Below are 17,822 nucleotides of genomic sequence, written 5' to 3'. Positions count from 1 at the left end.
TTCTACTGAACTCACTGGAAACTATGTGTAGACTTTGTTCTACAAACTATGAGATTTTTGGTCAAAATACATTGCAGTGGCATATTTTCTCAATACGAATACTTCTTCTCCTCAATGTGATTCCTGTCTCAGTGAGTGACACATTTTTCTATTTTGTCTCTATATACAGATCCTCTCTAATGTACTGGATTGCTGCTGTTTCATCCATGGATGTCTCCTATAGTCAGTGGAACCAGAGCCCAAATGAGAACCCTAAGTATTTAGCTCAGCCACCAACTTTCACCACACTTTTCAGCTGCTTGCATCCAGTTTAGACCAAACCAGCATTTAAAAACCTGTTAATAATTTTGTCCTTTACCAAAAACTATGATTTACTGAATTGAAAATCCTGGAAAAACATTAAAAAATGACAAGGACAAAACAAGGCTGGAGCACAGTAAAGTCCTTGTTCTTACAAAAATTGCTTTGGCTTCTTTAATTGCTTGAAATATTTGGGACTGCAGCTTGGCTTTTTACCACACAAACCAGCAGCCTTGCCATCTGCCCAGCACTGGTCTAATGCTGACTTCGGGGGACAAATCCTGGCTGAGTCACCACCGATGAATCACTGTTTCACTGGGGGATTTCCTCTGAATTGTCCCACTCCAAGTCATCATGAAAAGGACATTCTACTCCTTCGATATTATAAATAAGAACCAAACCAAACGAGAAGAATTAAACAATGCGTAGTTGCTACAGCATAGGAAATCTGCCCGGTTCTTGAATTTCAGTATCAGTTTTGCTAACTACAGTACTTTCTTTTGTGGCTTTGTTTTTGTGGAAAGGAACAAAGGCCTTTTAGAGCATTCACTTAGTGTGACAGTTTTACTGATCACTTTAATCATTTCAGAAGTTGTCCATTTATATAAGCTACTAATTGTTCTCCCCTTAAGCAGTAACACTGCTCTGAGGTGTGCTGTTAATCGATCCTGCTAAAGACATGAATATTTCCGCTAAATGCCAATCTAGAAAAAGTAATTAGATCAACAGTGGTTGGTGAGTAAAGGTGGGGGTCCGTTGCCAGGCAGAAGCAAGGCAAGAAATGAAGGCACTGATATGAAGAACAATTAGGAACGAGCAATGTAGGCAGCGGGAACAGTGGCAGAGAGGCAAGATGAATGTTGTGGCTCATGCACGGTATGAGGAAGGTCAAGGACAGTGATTTGCAGATAAAAGAGAGAAGAGTAAAGGGCAATTTGGATGGAACACAGATCCTAGAGTCCAAAAATCTCTCAAAAAACTTATGTATTACTAAGACCGGAGAATGAAGTGTTTTCTACTGCATTTATTATTATTATGGTCTGCAGATTACCTGGGGAAGGTCTGTAGTTTATGGTGTTTACATAAAATTTAATATAACATAATTGCTGATGCTCTTCAATGTAATGTGGTATAGCTTTGAAACACGTAACGTGCATTGATGAAACAACATACCTTTGCTAAAAAGCCTTCTGTAAGGGCAATTTTCTAGTTCTGTCTCAGTAAAGAGTTGAGGCAGCCCTAGCAGATCCTTTTTCAGGCATGTCTCTGTCAGCCCAGGCTTCTCTGCTTTTTGCCCTGTTGCAGAATAGCAACATATCCACTGAGAATTTGCATTGTTTTTCCTATGTGTGTGACTATTAAACAATAAGGCAAGTAGAATGCTAGATTCTTGAAGTTTTCAAAAAAAATTCTTCAGTTCTGGTTCTGTAACTTTTGGCAGCTGGCAACATGACTGAGCTTTTATACCACTGTTTGTGCTGAATGCACTGTGCCCCAGCATGGTCCTAATGTGATGAATGGGACTATATGCACTATAAAGCAATAACTAATAGAAATATAAAATTTTGAGGTTCATATATATATATAATTGTTACATATAACATAACAACATAGTATCTAGTAGTTGGCTTTTGGTTTTGTTGTAAGATTTTTTTCTTAAGGGAAGTGTCAAACTTGTTCCTGTTTGCTTAGCTGATTCAGAATAGGAGGTCAGTTCATGCTGAATTTCCAAACAATACAAAGCTAAAGGAGTTGTAAACAACCAAAGGCCCAGGGTTAGCAAACATGACTGGTTCCAGGGAAGCCAGTGGGCTGGCAGGAGTCCATGAGTTACCTAATGTACAAATAATCCAAAGCAGGGGTGCCCGGTGGAGTAGAGATGCTTGGAAAAATTTTACATTATGAAAGCAAATTGGAAAATGGTCAGTAAACTGCAATTTACTGTCCTATGCTAAACACGGTGCTCTCATAAAACAACCAATAATATTTTTGGTTTTGTACAACCTGGGGTATCAGAGATTTTTTTTTCCTACAATTTTAGCATAAAAGTTTTCATTTTGGTCTCTTTTTATTTATGCCAAATACAAAGAAACTCTTAATCTGATCTAACATAACCAGTCTTTAAAAATGCAATGCTTTGCCTCTTCTTTACAACCTTAACTTTTTTTTCTTAATAGTGAAGAGCAGCAGTAATTGCATAGCCAAGCAACAATCCATCTCCCAAGTCATTCACACATTCCAGTGGACAAATTATCATGAACCTGATTTTCCCTTTGTATGAAGATCACATGGGTATCCATCCAAACTCTTTTCAAGACTGCCTCCACTGTATCAAGGATATGCAAGAAGGCTTTAGGAAAATAACAGAACAAGGAACAGTATCTAATGCCAGCTCTTCTGCTGACGAAAATTGTTTTAAATTAGTGAGAACTTATATTCAAAGTGATTTGTAATATGGCAGGTACTGGTAATATATGTGGCAAGACCTTTATTTCTTGATTGTCCAGAAGGGATTGTAGGCTGATTATCTAAATGTTACAATAACCAATTAAAATTATTCAGAGATATTCTAGACTTTGTGGTGTGGACAACCATTGCAAGTTTTCCTATGGAGTCTAGACCCTAGTGAGAGCCTCTGGCTGCCCTTTGTGAAGCTAGGATGGCCACCCTTTAACCATGCTGTCAGCTTTCCTGTACCTTGCTCTCCATCCAGGTGCTCCAACAAAAGAAAGATTCACTTTGGAAGAATCCTGTGTCCAACCAGAAAGGACAATGACATCTGGTTGTAAAGCAGCAGAAAAACTTTCCTGTATGTAACTCAATTCTGGCCATGTGTAAGAAAATTATGATGTTCGGGGGAAATGCTGACCCCGATCACCAACCAGACAAACTTAGTAACAGTAGTAAGTAGCATAGGAGGTTAACGCCACAGGGGTTATTCGGGGACTCCTCTGATTACTACTACATTCAAGCTCACTTCCAAGTCTGTTACAGTTGTTATGTGTAACTTACAGCAATTATATTAAACCTTGACTGACAAAATTGAAAATATAATGAAAATAAATAGAATTTTTTTTTTTATTTTTAAACATGTTTAAGACTAATTCTCTCCTTTATCTTATATTTCTATATGAAACTCTCTACTATTGCAATTTTTAGGGAGTTTTTCTATTTTCCAATATTCAGATCCTGTGACTATAGGCAGGCAGCCTTTGAATCAGGCAAGATTTGGTCTTCTTTTTAGTGTGTGCTCCTTAATTATGCTACAGAAACTGGTTTGCAGTTAGACTAGATTCAAACTTAGTAGCAGGGTACTCAAATGAAAAAGTTACACCAGGTTTGTTGAACTTACATTCAAACAACAGAAACAGAGCTTCCCAAATTATATTGCAATCATCCCAAGGTTTAGGCCAGTTGCTAATACAGTGATGAGCAAGTTGCAGCCATGCTGCAGCACCCCCAGGTGTGAACTAGGACCTCTGGGAGAGACATTGCCTCATAGTCTATTTAGACAAAACCTTCTGTACCCAAAAGCAACACCTTCAGCTGTTCGGGTCAGAATAGATGGAATCATTTTAACCACACTTAGCCTGGATAAGATATTTGAGCTAGCTTCCAGTCAACAAACACAAGAATACATTCTCAGCTGGTGTAAACCAACTTCAATGGAGCTACATCAATTTATACCAGGTGGGGAGTTAGTCTGAGCTTTTGTTTTCTCTTAAATCAAAGTTTGACCAAAGACAAACCCAAAACCTGATCACGTGGACTTGGAGCTTGTGACATTCTGTGTAGGTGTTGTCTGTTATGCCACTATGTTGTCTAAATATGAGACAGAGCAAGAGTGCCTCTGTGTTTATTGACTGTACTTGTAGCAGTGCAGCTGCATAGATACAAGGCTAGTCAGCCTGTTTGTCTATAAGCAAAACAATTTGTATCTTATAATAAAGCTCACGCGGGGAAATAAAAGGGAAGTGAACATGACGTGATCCTCTGACGCAGTAGATGAGCTTTAAAAGACTAAGGATAAAGAAATCATGCTCATTTTCATTAGAGATCAAAAGATTAACAGTTTTGCAAATGGTATTAAATAGAAGTTATTCTATGAAGATAATAATTTGTTAATAGAAGAGAGTATAAATGTCTTACTAAAACCGCAAAGAAAAAGAATTTACTTGGAGAGGGAGGACATTTCATTGTGACTAACATATTACTCATTAAAAGCCAGAATCAAATATACAAAGTCCCTCTAGAGATCACTGTGACCATTTACTAAAGCGCACTGATATGCAGACTTGCTATCTGGTTGATACCAGCAAGAGATTACTGTCAATCCATCTCATCATCATTAAGATAGGCCAGCTGAGCAGCCTAGAAAAACAGCAACCAGGAGTGTAGTAACATATTTTGAAGCAAAGTGGTTTAGTAACTGAAGGCAGAAACTAAAAATGAGTTTAAATCACATTTAATGCATCTGCCAACTTTGACAAGGCCATTACAACAAGTGTCTGACTGTGCCCTGGCCAAGGAGTAGCAGCAGTTTGAAGTCCTCCTTGTACCTGTGAATGGAGTTGATGACATTGGGACTGTGCAACAGTTAGTAGCCGCTCATAGGACTATGAAAAAGTTTCTGTCATCCCAGAGAAACAGAGGGAAAAAGTGTTAGAGCTTCATTTTAGACCATAATAACCAAGGAAAGAAGCAGGGAAACAGCAGTTTGCCCAGCCCTTGTTCTGAGGAGCATGTAACCTGTGTGTCCTTCCATCCTCAGCATGGTGAGCTGAGAGACATTTGCATTATGATAATAACTTTATTTACCTTTGAAGAATGTTCCAGGGTTAAAGTTATTATACAGCAGCAAATTAATACTCCCGGCTTTTTTATGAAAAAAATGTGCTTTTAACCATAATATTCTCACAGAAAATTTCTGTCAGTGCATTTTGGAGCAAATTCACATTTTAAGAACATCTTAATCTATTTTCACTTTTCAGTTTTCATGCCATTTTGCATTTTTCATTTGATTTCTTTCAACTGTTTCGCATATACACATGTGCAGGCTTGTGTTTATGTGCATGCATGCATGTCTATCAGGATCTGTGAGAAACTTTGGAAACTCTGTTAATTAGAGAAAGAAGCAGCATATGCTATGCCATGAAAACCTGAATTGGCATTTGCCAGTATTATTTAGGGAGCTGTTTTGAAAACAAAAATAACTTCAGAACCAAAATGAGAATATGTGATCTTAAAATCCTGCACACAGGTTAATTCAATTCCAGTAGGAAGAAGTTCATGCATCACTTGTAGTCCCTTTAACAGTAAAAATAACCAGTCCCTATGTAAATCACAATTCAGTAGCTTTAAATGAACCACAGACAGAAGACAAAAGCTTTGTCTTGTGAAATTCATCATAACATCTGGATTTGTTTCACTAGCACACTGTTAGGTCTCTGTTGAAAGGTTTAAGAGACTCATACTTGGGTCTTCTTGTTTTTCCTAAGAGATTCAAGTTATCTCATGATTCAAGGTCCCTCGTCTTATCAGATGAACACCAGCATTACTCTTACTACCTCTCCTTGCAGGAACAGTCCTCTAGGACAACACAGGTTCTGCACCACGTAGTGCTTTGAAATCCCCACGCTGAATTTCTCTCTCACCCACAATTTCTCTTGGGATAAGTTAGACAAGTTATCATAAAAACGTAAATCAAGTGCATTTCTCCAAAATTCTTGCCAAGGTCCATGCACTGCAGAGCAAGGTTGGGCACCACTAGCTCTGCTGCCAGATCTCAAGAAAACCTGTGGTCTTTGCTGCAGTAGAAGACTTTGCCGACTTCATTATAACAATTGGGGATTTAAATAATCTAACTGTCCTTGGGCAAGGACGTCTGCCCTGCTGCCTGCTCTACCTACCCTGGACATACAAACAGCGGCTGAAGTGCTCACCGGTATGTAGTTTGAGAGCCAGTGGGACAGTTATGATCCAGCCACTACGTCTCACAGATGACTATCGCTAGCCCAAGCTGTTTTGCTGTATGAAGCCAAAGGATGCTTCTGTAGCAGGAATTTGAGAAAGCAGGAGCTCCTCAGCCCTGTCTATTCCCCAGCCTTATGGTTTGAGGACCTCAGGCAGCCCTGGACCCACGGCTTTGCTTGCACACTAGTTCTGCATGTAGCCTGTGTTTCAGCTGTCTCTTCTGTAAAAGAGATCAATAGCTTTCTGCAGTTGTGCCAAATGAAGAATGGCTGACATACCTACTAGATTTAATATGAGCCAATTTTCTCTCCCTGGCAAAGCAGTACATTGCACCCTCTCACACACTTCAGCTGACACTAGGCAATATCGCCACAGTATTTGCAGTATTCCCTAGGAATTCCCTGTAGACCAGAAATAGCACAGCAATGCTAGCTGCTTATCAAAGGAAAAGTGGCGAGGTTGGAAAGCCGACCCCTATAATAGAGAGCAGCAGATTGTGGTCTGCAGGCAGAGCACCGTGTGTCACCAGCACTCAACACATAGGTGTACAACCCCTAAAGCACAAGTCCTAACAGAAGGAGCTAAAAAGAGAGTCTGAGGACAGCCTATTGCAGCTGCTTGCACCCCCCTGCAATGCTGGCTGTCTCACACTGAACCAAGAGGTCACATGCGCTGGACCGTGGAAAAAATGTGTAATGCCTGGGACGGAGACGTGTCACTTCGTGTGACTCCCTCACAGATGGTGTTTGACAGTGGGTAGCAGAGTCGTCTCCCTAGCTGACCTCTGAGCACAAAGGTGTTCCCAATAGATGCTGTACCCAGCCTGCTTTTCATTGTATCTTTTGAGTGTCTAAGGCGCTTATTTAATGCTAAACAGCAGGTCTGCAGGCCATATTGGAGCACAGGAACCCCCAAGCTATCACTAAGTGTGTTCATTAATTCAGTGAAGGGAACATTGCAGCCTTGAAATGCAGCACGGTCATGTTAGAAAGATCTTGCACCCAAATGCATCAGTCTGGGCAGACTGCCATGGTCATAAAATCATGGAAAATAAGACCAGAAAGGACCTCAAGAGGTCATCCAGCTCATCTCTCTGCCCAAAGGCAGGATCATCTCTGTCCAAATAATTCCTGACATTTTTCTAGTCTGTTCCTAAAAGTCTCCAGTGATGGACATCCCATAATTTCCCTGAGCAATCTACTATACCATTTAACTGTTCCTAATATCCTAAACACTGTTTCAGCTTAAGCCTATTATTTCTCATCCTAGACATGGCAGACTTGGCAATATTTATTTTCTAGTTTATTCCTTGATTGTCTACAGCAGGTTTTTTATATACTTGAAGATGACTATCTCCCACCAATTTTCCCACAGTAAGCATCACACAGGTGCTTCAACTTTTCCTGCTATGCCAGAGTCTTTTAGTCAATAACCTGGTCATCATTGTCACTTTCCTCTCAACTCTCTCCCATTGTTCTCACACTGTTTCTGGTTTCAGACAGAGTTTGGTGTAGACATGCCCTTAAGGGTTCTCTTGGGGAACATGTCGTGGATATATTTTCTCTGGTTTTCAGTAAGATAAGCAGCGGGGAGCTAGTGAGCACTTGTCGAAAGTTTCCAACTGGAGTTTATAACACTTATGATGCACTGTCACTGAGGTGTCTGTAGCTTTGTCAACTAAAGCAATTTAAATAACCTCTGTAGGAGAGTGATAGCTGCCACAAGGGACATAGCTGAGATTAGCCACCTGAGCACTTACACAGATTCTCAGGAAGGTTTCGTAGTAAATAGCTCACACTATCACATCTGTCATCCTCCCAGACCACCAGTTTTAGAGCTCAATTGGCCATGACCATACAAGGGTCTGTCCTGTCCTCGCTAGGTCCATTCAGTGGTGCTGAACAGTTACACAACTGCGAAGAGTCTTTTTTGGTGAATAGTTATTTGATATTTTAAAAAGTATTTTCTTCAGCCATGTTCATAGCTATTCTGAGACTACCTTGTGATCACTGGAAATGACCCAATTTCCATACATTTGTGGAAAAGGAACAGTTAAGCGACTACGATTCTTTGTTCTGAAAACACCTCACACAGCGTCAAATCAGGAGTGGTATTATGTGGTTTGTAAGCCTGAGCTGGACAAGCAAGATACCTCAGATATGGACTATTCACAGTAAATCTCCAATTAAAGAGAATGGCAAAAAGTTTAAGAAAAAAGAGAAGGTACTTCTTAACTTCTTTTTTATTTGACCAGTGTATACATTCAGGACATATCATTTCCATCCTGCTCCAAGAAGGCATGCAGCTTGGACTGAGCCCCATACCCTTGGGGCTGGAGCAAGTCTCAGGAAAATGCCCACTTGTGTGTCAGAGCCACGCTTGTTCATGTGAGAATCACACCAGGTTTACTGCCTAAAAGATAAATCTTTGTGAGCGTGGAAGTGGATGCAATGTTTAGCTACAAATGAATTTGCTTCAATAGAAGTATCAATTAGATCAATGGATCAGAAATGTGTTACATGTCAAGGTCAAATTCCTAGATTTACCTGGAGCAATGGCTATAATTTATGTAATAGCAATACAATGTAGACTTACCAAAAAACTTCGTGTTATTCTAACAATGTAGCTCTAATCACATGTATAACATTAGGCTCTGAGAATAATACTTCTTGTCCTTAGACAAAATTCTTCCAATTCCTTTCTTATCTCAGCTTATCTCCTCTCCGTTAAAAGCATATCCAAACACTTTGTGCCACGTTGTTATTTATGTTATAGTTAAAGCCTCTTAATAATTTCTTAAAGGGAGTGTTCTTGTTCAGTTCAGTATGTATTCAGATGACTGCTCTCAGAATGAATTCAATCGTACATTGTTACACAATCATCTAAATATTTGTGACTATAGTCTCACTTCTGATACTTGTTTCATTTCTAATCATTACTATACCTTCACCATTGTTCTCTGAAAGCATACGAACAGTTCCTGACAAAATCACTTGTATCAACAGCATCATTACAATGCTCTTGTTTTTCACAAAATAAATGCACTTCAAATAAGCATATAGTTAAAGGTGAAAGTTTTACTTCTTGTCCTATTTCTTCAGAACTATTAAGCATCTGCGAAATTGTCCGATTTCAGTTAGAGATATGACTAATCTGCATTTAAAAATATATATGTTTGTCAGGGCCTGCAGATGTTTTAGTCAGAGACACATACATGGAAGCAAAAAAATTTTATTTTTTTCATGCCTCAGGATAATGTCATAATCAACACCACTATCAGAGAAATGGGCTTGTGATAAAAAATAATTCTTACTGGGGAAATAGCAAATATAGGTGGGTGACATTTGGGCAATGATAAGGAAGCCTGGAGAGACAATAGCCTCCAGCGAGTGTCATCCAGAGAGGAGCATGTGAGTCCAGGCACATTGTATGTCTGCAGGCACACAGCTCCTCAGCCCACACTGACTTTGCACCTAAACCAAGCTGTAAGAAGTGATCTCCTGTCTAGAGACCCTCTCCAAGTGATCTGCTGGCTTTGCATATGATAAACACAGTTCTGTGATCAGCTTCAATGCTGAGATTCTTGAATGGTGGTTAACTCAGTACAGTGCTCCTGGGATTAGTTTGAAGTAAAGGCATCAGCAGGAAAATTAAAATTAAGTTACCCAATATGTTATTGGTTCTCAAGCTGTGGTCTGAAACCATGGTGGTTTGCAAGACACCCTGTGGAGCACTGTTAAGCAGCAAAATTTACAAATGCATTGATTAGAAGTGTGATAGTAGACGTACACACTGGCCTGTGAGAAATTACGGGAGTTGGTCCAACAAGTGGAAATTACTGTCATAAGAATACGAAAAGCTTCTTCAGAAAAACACTTTTTCATTTGTAACAAGCATGTAAAACAAGAAATGTTACAGCTTTCCAAAATTCCTCCAAAGATTGGAAGCTTTTGTTTAATTGTAACAATAGCGTGGGAACAAACATTTTTCTTTCTATTTCTAGAGCTACCCTAGTGCTTGGGTGGGAATGGAACAAAACCCATGTGAGAGATCCGCAGTGAGTTTTGTTTCTGGGCTGACACGAGTTCAAATTATGGTAGTTTAGATTTGAACCAAACAAATTAGCACCTGTATCTGAACAAATTTCGCTTCCTTTACACCAGAATGCATACCCCGTACTTATATGATTGAGATGTCCAACCATACTCCAGAAAAATAAGCAGGCAGAGAATTTACTAGGCACATAATTTACAGCTGAAACGAAAACCTGCAGAAGGAAAAATAGTCTCATACTTCGAACAAAGCACTTACGCACAGTGCAGTTGAAGAGAGGTAACGGATTTAAAAGGGGTAAAGGATTTAACTAGCCCCGAGATGCTTAAAAAAATTGTACAAGGCAAAGAAAGGGAGCCCAATGTTAGAAGTGAATAATTGCCCTACTGGGGGCAAAGACCTGCCTTGCCTGCCGCTCTCGCTGTGGCCGCTGAGGCTATGCCTCTAACAGTGAATAAAAGAAGCCAGGGCATGCTTTTTGGCCTTGTAGACAAACAGCACATCACAACTTCTGTCAGAACAGCTAAATTCTCTGGACTTGGGTCTCTGCTCTGGCTCTTTTTAGTTTCCTAGAATAAATGTAGCCTAATAGATTGCTAAAGAAAGAATATAGGAAACAAATCAAGTCAAATGATCCTTTTCCTGATATAGCATCTCAGCCTCTGCAGTTCAGCACCCTTGGGACTTCCTGAGCCAGAAGCTGTAGCCACAATTTAGTACTTGAAGATGAATTTTTCTCCATGTCATTTTCAGCTTTATTGTGTGAAAATGTGCTTCCTTTCATTTGTTTCAAGTCTAGTACCTAATAAATGCATTGGTTGCCTTCTTAATTATTATGCTATAAGAAACACTGAATAATTCTTTTTTACACATTTTTTCAAACTTTTTTTAAATTTTTATAGGTTTCATCATTTCCCCTCAATCATCTTTTCCAGTCCTATCTATTTAATCTCTGCTTGTATAGAAATTGTTGTGTGGCACAGTTCATCCTTGTCACCCTTCTCTGTGCTCTCTAGTTCCATTGCAGCCTTTTAGAAATGGATTACCCAGAACCACATTTTTTGCTCACATATGGGTGTACAATGGATTTACACATGTATCTGAATTTTTTAATTCTTCATTCTTTTCCCGATAATTCCTACTTTAATTGTCACTTTTTCCTTGCAGAAGACACAGCAACCAAACATTTCACTGATGTTTTCAGGGACTTTAAGGTTGCTTTCAAGAGTAGTAATAGCTAATTTAGAGTCCATCACTGTGTATGAAGAGTGAAGGTTATTTTTTTCTCAGTGCATGACTTTCCATTTATTGACATTGATTTTATCTGTCATTTCATTGCTCAATATCATGAGACTGTTCTGTCACTCCTCACATCCAGCTTATGCTTTTACTATCCTGATTAATTCTGTATCATTACACAAAAAATTACCTCTCAGCTCACCACCTTTCCACAGCATTTATGAATCCAGATCTCTGGAGTCCTGATAGTTCCTTGCTGTGAAAAATGATTATTCACCCTACCCTTTGTTTCCTATCCTTCACCAAGTAATCTGGGAGAGGGTTTACCCTTTTACCTCATAAAAATTCAGTTTCATTAATGTTGTTTATCTCTTTCTGAATTCAAGTTCATAACTTTGAACCAACATTATCCAAATAATCCTTGGCTCCTTCAGAGAATTGACATAGTTTTGCAAAGTATGGCTTTCTTCTACGAAAGGTGTTCTGATTCTTGCCCAATATATATCATCTTTATCTTTTTGTCTACTAAGTATATGTTATTATAATTTCTAGCAATTTTCCTGAGAAGCACATCAGACTTACTGATCTGCTGGAGCAAGGAAGAGCCCTTTTTAACAACTGATTGCCCATTTGCCACTTTCCATTATTTTGGTATCAAACTGCAAGGTATTAGTCTCTTCTATTACTAGTTCACACTGATACAGTCCTCAAGCTTTTTACCTATAAAGAAAATCTGCAGTATAGGTAGCTCCTTAATCTTTCCTATAATGACCACTAATGCAAAAAAAAAAAAAAAAAAAAAAATCAGTATTTTATCTATGGGCTTGTACTAGATTCTTTGTTTACTACAGTCCTACCCACCAATGAACTCTGCCTTTAGCAGACTTCTTCACTTCCAAAATGTTTGAACTACTTTCCCCCTCCTCTTTTTTTTTCTTTTGGGGAAAAGCTTTATTCCATTTCTGAGGGTTGATTTTTTTTTATTTATTTTTTTTTTCTTTTAATGGTCCACTGTCCTCTGCTGCTCAATCACTAGTTTAGGGAAGAAAAATTGAAGAGCAGTGTCCTTTTACAAGTGTTTTTGATGAGTAGTGCATATTCTCTGAGCTTCTAAGGTAGTGTAAAAATATAAGAATTTTAGTCTTTTAGCTAGCTATTCCTTTTAACTAGTTTTCTCAGTTTAATGCAATTTTATTCTTTAATCGTAAATATTACATGAGTGTGATGAGATTTTTTTTGGTATGTTTGTTCATTACTGTTATTGTGAGTTTTTTCACACTTACAAGGACATGAAATTTGAGTATTCTGTGTCTGCTGTTACATGGTGGCTCTTGGGTAAGTGTTATGTTTAATCAGATACTGTGCATTAAATCCTGAGATATAAATCTAGAAATAATCCTTATTTTGAGTTTTTTTGACAGAATTGCAGCATGCAGTCAGTTGCAATGATGTTTATAGTGAGTAAAGTTTATCGAATGTGGCTTTGAGTTTGTTTTTAATAATCTAGACACTTCCACTGTGCTCTGCTTTGGATGTCAGTGTTCTTTACTGGATCTTGGTTTCTCTGTTCTTTGGTTCTCCATCTGTTAAAATGGGAACAATAGCACATATTTGCATTGCATTGGTATTAGGAAGACAAATATGCTATAAATTATGAAGTATAATTAAGAGATGCAATAATAACAGAGTTCATAGAAGCACTCAAGATAAAAAGATGAAACTTTTCAAAAACATCTGGTTTGTGCATATGGTGCTGTACCGAATACTGCACCATAATCAGCATTAATGCTTATAGGTCGTACTTCTACATCTCTGCTAATCTTCAGTATTTCAGTAGCACGCAAGTTGTGTTAGGCTTTATAAATACATTATGTGAACACTTATTGTTACAGAAAAATAAACATACTAAGAATGGGAACAAAGGCAAAAATATACACGAGATATATTTCGTACCTTGTTCATTTTGGTTTGTTCCAAATTGTGAATTTATGACATATCCTTACCTACACTTCTATAAAGCAGTTTTAATTGGTTGAATTTTGTAGCTATATTGGCAACAGTTAGTATTGAGAAGCAATTTGCAGGAGGAAGGAGCCGCAGGCCACATCAGGAGAGGAATCCCAGGTGAAGCAATTTGCTTGGGAGACAGTGCAAGTGGAAGACAGAAAAATTAATGAAGAGAAAACTGGGTACGGAATCACTGGGGCAGCAACAGGGATAAGAACGACCGAGCAGAAGAAAAGAATGGTCACATAGGAAAGGGATGAACTCTGTGGAGACCTCAAGGCAAGGCACTGATTAGATGCACCAGTGAAGCATAAGCAACTGAGAGAAATAAAAGGGAGTTGACTCAAATGGATGAGCCAGACAGACCACAGTGATCTTTTCAGTGAGGTGAACTGGGGTAAAGCAGAAAGATCTCAGCACCAGTCTCACTAGTGAACAGGGCTGAAGAGCCCACAGTGACAGGGTGGTTCATTGCAAGAGGCAGGAAGATGCATTTATTATGTATTAACTGTGCAGCTTGGTGTTTGCAGAAGCAGCCGGTGCTCAGATGACCAAGGTAACTATGAAGTAAACAGTGTTATAGTCCAGGTGATTTGAGAAATTGTTATTATGTTATGTGAAATCCATTATTGTATGTCCTGATGTGTAGTGAGCAATGACATAACCCAGTGGTGTGACAGATCTGATTTAGGAGGCTAACTTAAAAACTGAAACTGTTTTATTATAAAAGAATGTAATTTAGCAATCAAAAAGATGTGTTGTAAAATATTCATATATATCAAAAAGAACACCCTAAGGTAGTTTTTAGACAGCTCATAATTTCAACATCTTATTGCACAGGACTGGAGATAGTTTCAAAATATATAAGGATTAAGTTGCTACATCTACAAATTCTTTTGTCTTATTTTAACAATATACCATAAAGTTTCTGCTAAATCACAGTTTTTATCAGTCATTAAGATTAGAAGTGTCTATTTTATGGGCAGCAGGAAACAAACCAACACATAAGGAAAACAGATGCTTCTGAATCATTCTTGGCGTTATTTACTAGTCTGAAAATAGTACGCTTATGTTTGTAATAAAAATCAGGTAAAGTTTATTTGGGTTCTTTAATCATTCTCAGAAATTGACTTAAGATTTAGTTTTAAGAAGTCTTGAATAAATTCTTGCTATATGTTTTCTCTTTCCTACCATCTGAAGAAACATACCAGAGGCATTCATCTCACCTCATTTTACGCAGCTACAGTGTCAACAAATTCACCCAACCTATATGTATAACTCACTATTATTTTCAGTAAGGTACATGGGCATTTCCAGAAAGCATCTCATCCCAATGAAGAGATCTAAAACAAGTCAGATGAGTCACAGTATGAGTGTCTATTCCTGTGAATAGCTGCCAAAGGGACCCTGGGTGAGCAGTTCAGGTGCAGATATCTAACATGTAAATAGCTTAGGGGAGATGAAACCCATTCAGGAAGGCTGGTGACACTAGCAGCCAGGAAAAAAAAAAAAAAAAGTGACATCATGAGTAATAAGAGACTATAGAAAGTAGGATGGACTGATCTTCATGTGACAACAAGAGATACAGGAAGGAGCAAATCCAGGAAAGAAAGTTCATGTTGAAGTTTCTGAGAAGCTGATGGACAGGAGCTCAAGTCACAGATGCCAAAAGCAGAAGATGGCCAATAAAGCTTCATGTCCGGCAGCAGTGAAAGAAAGGAAATGAGGAGCCTATCAAAATGCTCAAAGAAAAAGGGGAAATGGAAAATATGGCATAAAATGGACAGGTGCCCCTTTGCTGAAACCAGGGAGAGTGGGCATACCTTCTCTTTTACTTCTTGCAGGGAAATTATTTGTGCTCTTCTGTCAAGTTTATTGGTAAGGAGAAAGCAAAGAGGCTGGAGCACGTCTGCCCCATCAGCACTGCGTGGTGAAATATATGAACTCCCAGGCACAGGGCAGAGTAGCAACCGTGATATTATGCAACTTCCCTTCCAGTAATGCTGCTACCCGTAGCCTGTAACCCATGGTCACTTTAGTAACAGCCTCAGCTATCTGATTTGCCCTAAATCTCCTTATAGTCAAAGGGAGTATTTTTTTCCTTTGCCTTTCTCTGTGGTCAACTACATTATTTCTATAATAACAGTCTTTATCAAGATCCTGATTTTGATCCAAATTTTCTGTCCCAGTCATGCACTTCTTTGCTTATGTGGGTTTATTTCACATCCTTAACATTAATTAAATGCAGAGGAGTGGTTTTTTTCACATTAATTTTCTTTTCTCAGATTCTTTCCTTTCTTTTTTTCTCAGTAATTGCAGTGGGATTAACTGCATTGTTAGAGTTAGAGTTCTGAATACAAATAAGGGGGCTTTTCCCTTTCTCTTCCCTGACTACATTTCTATTACTGCAATCACAAGTATTGTTAACAACATTAAAGCCCACAGCAGATGTGAACCAGGCTATAGTGAGAGAATATTTTGATTCCACAAAAAGGTTCAGTGCTGAAACATAATGTTCTTGCTTCCCAGCTATTACAGGGCAAACTAGCATGCACTTTTGAAAGTTAATATCTAATTTTCTAGATGCCTGCTGCCAATTTGTTTTCATTCTACTTCAATATAGTAGGCGATGAGAAGGGATTTTGCAAAGATTACTACTGGGCTCATTATTATTGCACTAGTAGTTCTGGAAAACAAAATACCAGAACTCAGCTGATGATGACATAGTTATACAACGAAACCGGCTGCCCAGAGCTCAGAGCCCGGAATGAGGCCCCGGAGGAGACCTCGGGCTCACACCCTACAGCTTAAATAACTCCAACTCACCTTTTATGCTATGGTCTTCGTTTTATGGCAAAACTGGATTTACGTTAGGAGCTGAGGGGCTACGCGGTCTTTAACCTCTCTTTTCGCCCGGCGTTTGCAATACCGACGAGGCCGGGAGCGACAACTGGGAGCTACTGCCATCTGACGGCTGCCAGGGAGCCCCTGACGGGCTGGCAGCCCTCCCAGGCAGCCACGGCCGCCGCACAAGCCGGGGCCCTTTCCAGCCTGCAGAGCGGAGGCTACCGGGCACCGCACGCGGGCTCACGGCGGCCGAGCTCTCCTCGCAGCCCGGGCGCTGCCGCCCGCAGGCTCCCGACACCCACCTTGGGTCGCGTCTCCCCTCCGCCCCCGCTCGCTCCCTCGGCTTTGGTGCGGGCAATGAAGGAAACAAAGCGGGTTGGCTTTTCCGACGCTGGAGGAGCTACCAATATAGTTGCGCTTCTAGAGCGATTCGCCTCTGCCAGCGCCGGCAAATGACGCTGCTGGTTCTAGGACAGAAGAAAGGAGATCCCCTTTTCCCTGGAAGACTTCCTGCAAAAAGTGGAGGCTGGTTTGGCCCGTTCTGTTGCTAGACGTCTTTTACGAAATATGACCTGGAACCGCATTTGAATTTCAGGTTGACAAAGTCTTTGAAGTATGCAGTACTTCGGCTCAACTATATTCCAGTTCTTATCCAGCCTTAATCATTCAATTACCATAATATCCATCCGAAATGTACCTCGACCTTTCAAGGTTGAGGTTAGGACAATCACGATTAACCAGCAGTTGATAAAGAGCAGGGAGAATTAAAGAAAAAAGAAAAAAAAGGCGTTAGAAACCCATTCAAAATCTGCAAAATTACATGAAAGAATTGCATGAAAATTGGTCCAAGTTTAAACCATAAAAAGCATTCCGTAATATCTTCTCTCCCACAAGTGGGTATAAGCTAAGCATGTTCAGTAGCCCTGAAATGCTGTTTCCTTTTCTAATTAAGGAAAAGAGCTTTCTAGGGATGTCTACAGAATAATACAAGATGCTCTGAGAGGATGCCAAATTATAGTGGAAATGTGTTTGTTCCCAGTGTGAGTAGAAGCACTTGAGATCCTAGCTGCTTAGAGGAACAGAGATATCAGATGCTGGCACGAATGCTTTCTGTGTTCTTTCAGATAATTCAGCAACCCTAGATACTTTACTCTAGGCCAATTCTTTTAAACAACACTCAAATCTAATGAATCTCTTAAAGTCCAGGACCTCTGTGAAGGAATACTTATATGACCACAAGCAACCCAGTTATCAGGTTCTGAGGAGATACCTTCCCCACTTTCAAGCAGAGCTGAGCCAGCTGAATGTGTGCACGCTCTTCAGTCCATTGCAAAGCAAACTGGCACTGATGGATCTCTTCCCAGTTTTGACAGCGTGTTTTTTGCAAATTCTCAGTTATCTTA

The 17,822-nt window shown here is 39.5% G+C and overlaps 1 long non-coding RNA gene across 1 annotated transcript in view; it reads right to left on the bottom strand.

The window, feature by feature from the left end:
• LOC115341656 overlaps positions 1-16,473 on the bottom strand; it is a 38,280-nt gene extending 21,807 nt beyond the window's left edge. The window contains exons 1-2 of the long non-coding RNA XR_003923476.1: positions 16,399-16,473; positions 1,474-1,596 (exon numbers count right to left, since the gene is read on the bottom strand). This is a non-coding gene — a long non-coding RNA (uncharacterized LOC115341656). The remainder of the gene's footprint in view (positions 1-1,473; positions 1,597-16,398) is intronic.
• Positions 16,474-17,822: the final 1,349 nt, after the last annotated feature.

Source organism: Aquila chrysaetos, chromosome 5 (genome assembly GCF_900496995.4).
Source record: "Aquila chrysaetos chrysaetos chromosome 5, bAquChr1.4, whole genome shotgun sequence".
Lineage (NCBI taxonomy): Eukaryota > Metazoa > Chordata > Aves > Accipitriformes > Accipitridae > Aquila > Aquila chrysaetos.
Note: the sequence above shows the minus strand (reverse complement) of the source record. Positions and strands in the feature narration are given on the sequence as shown.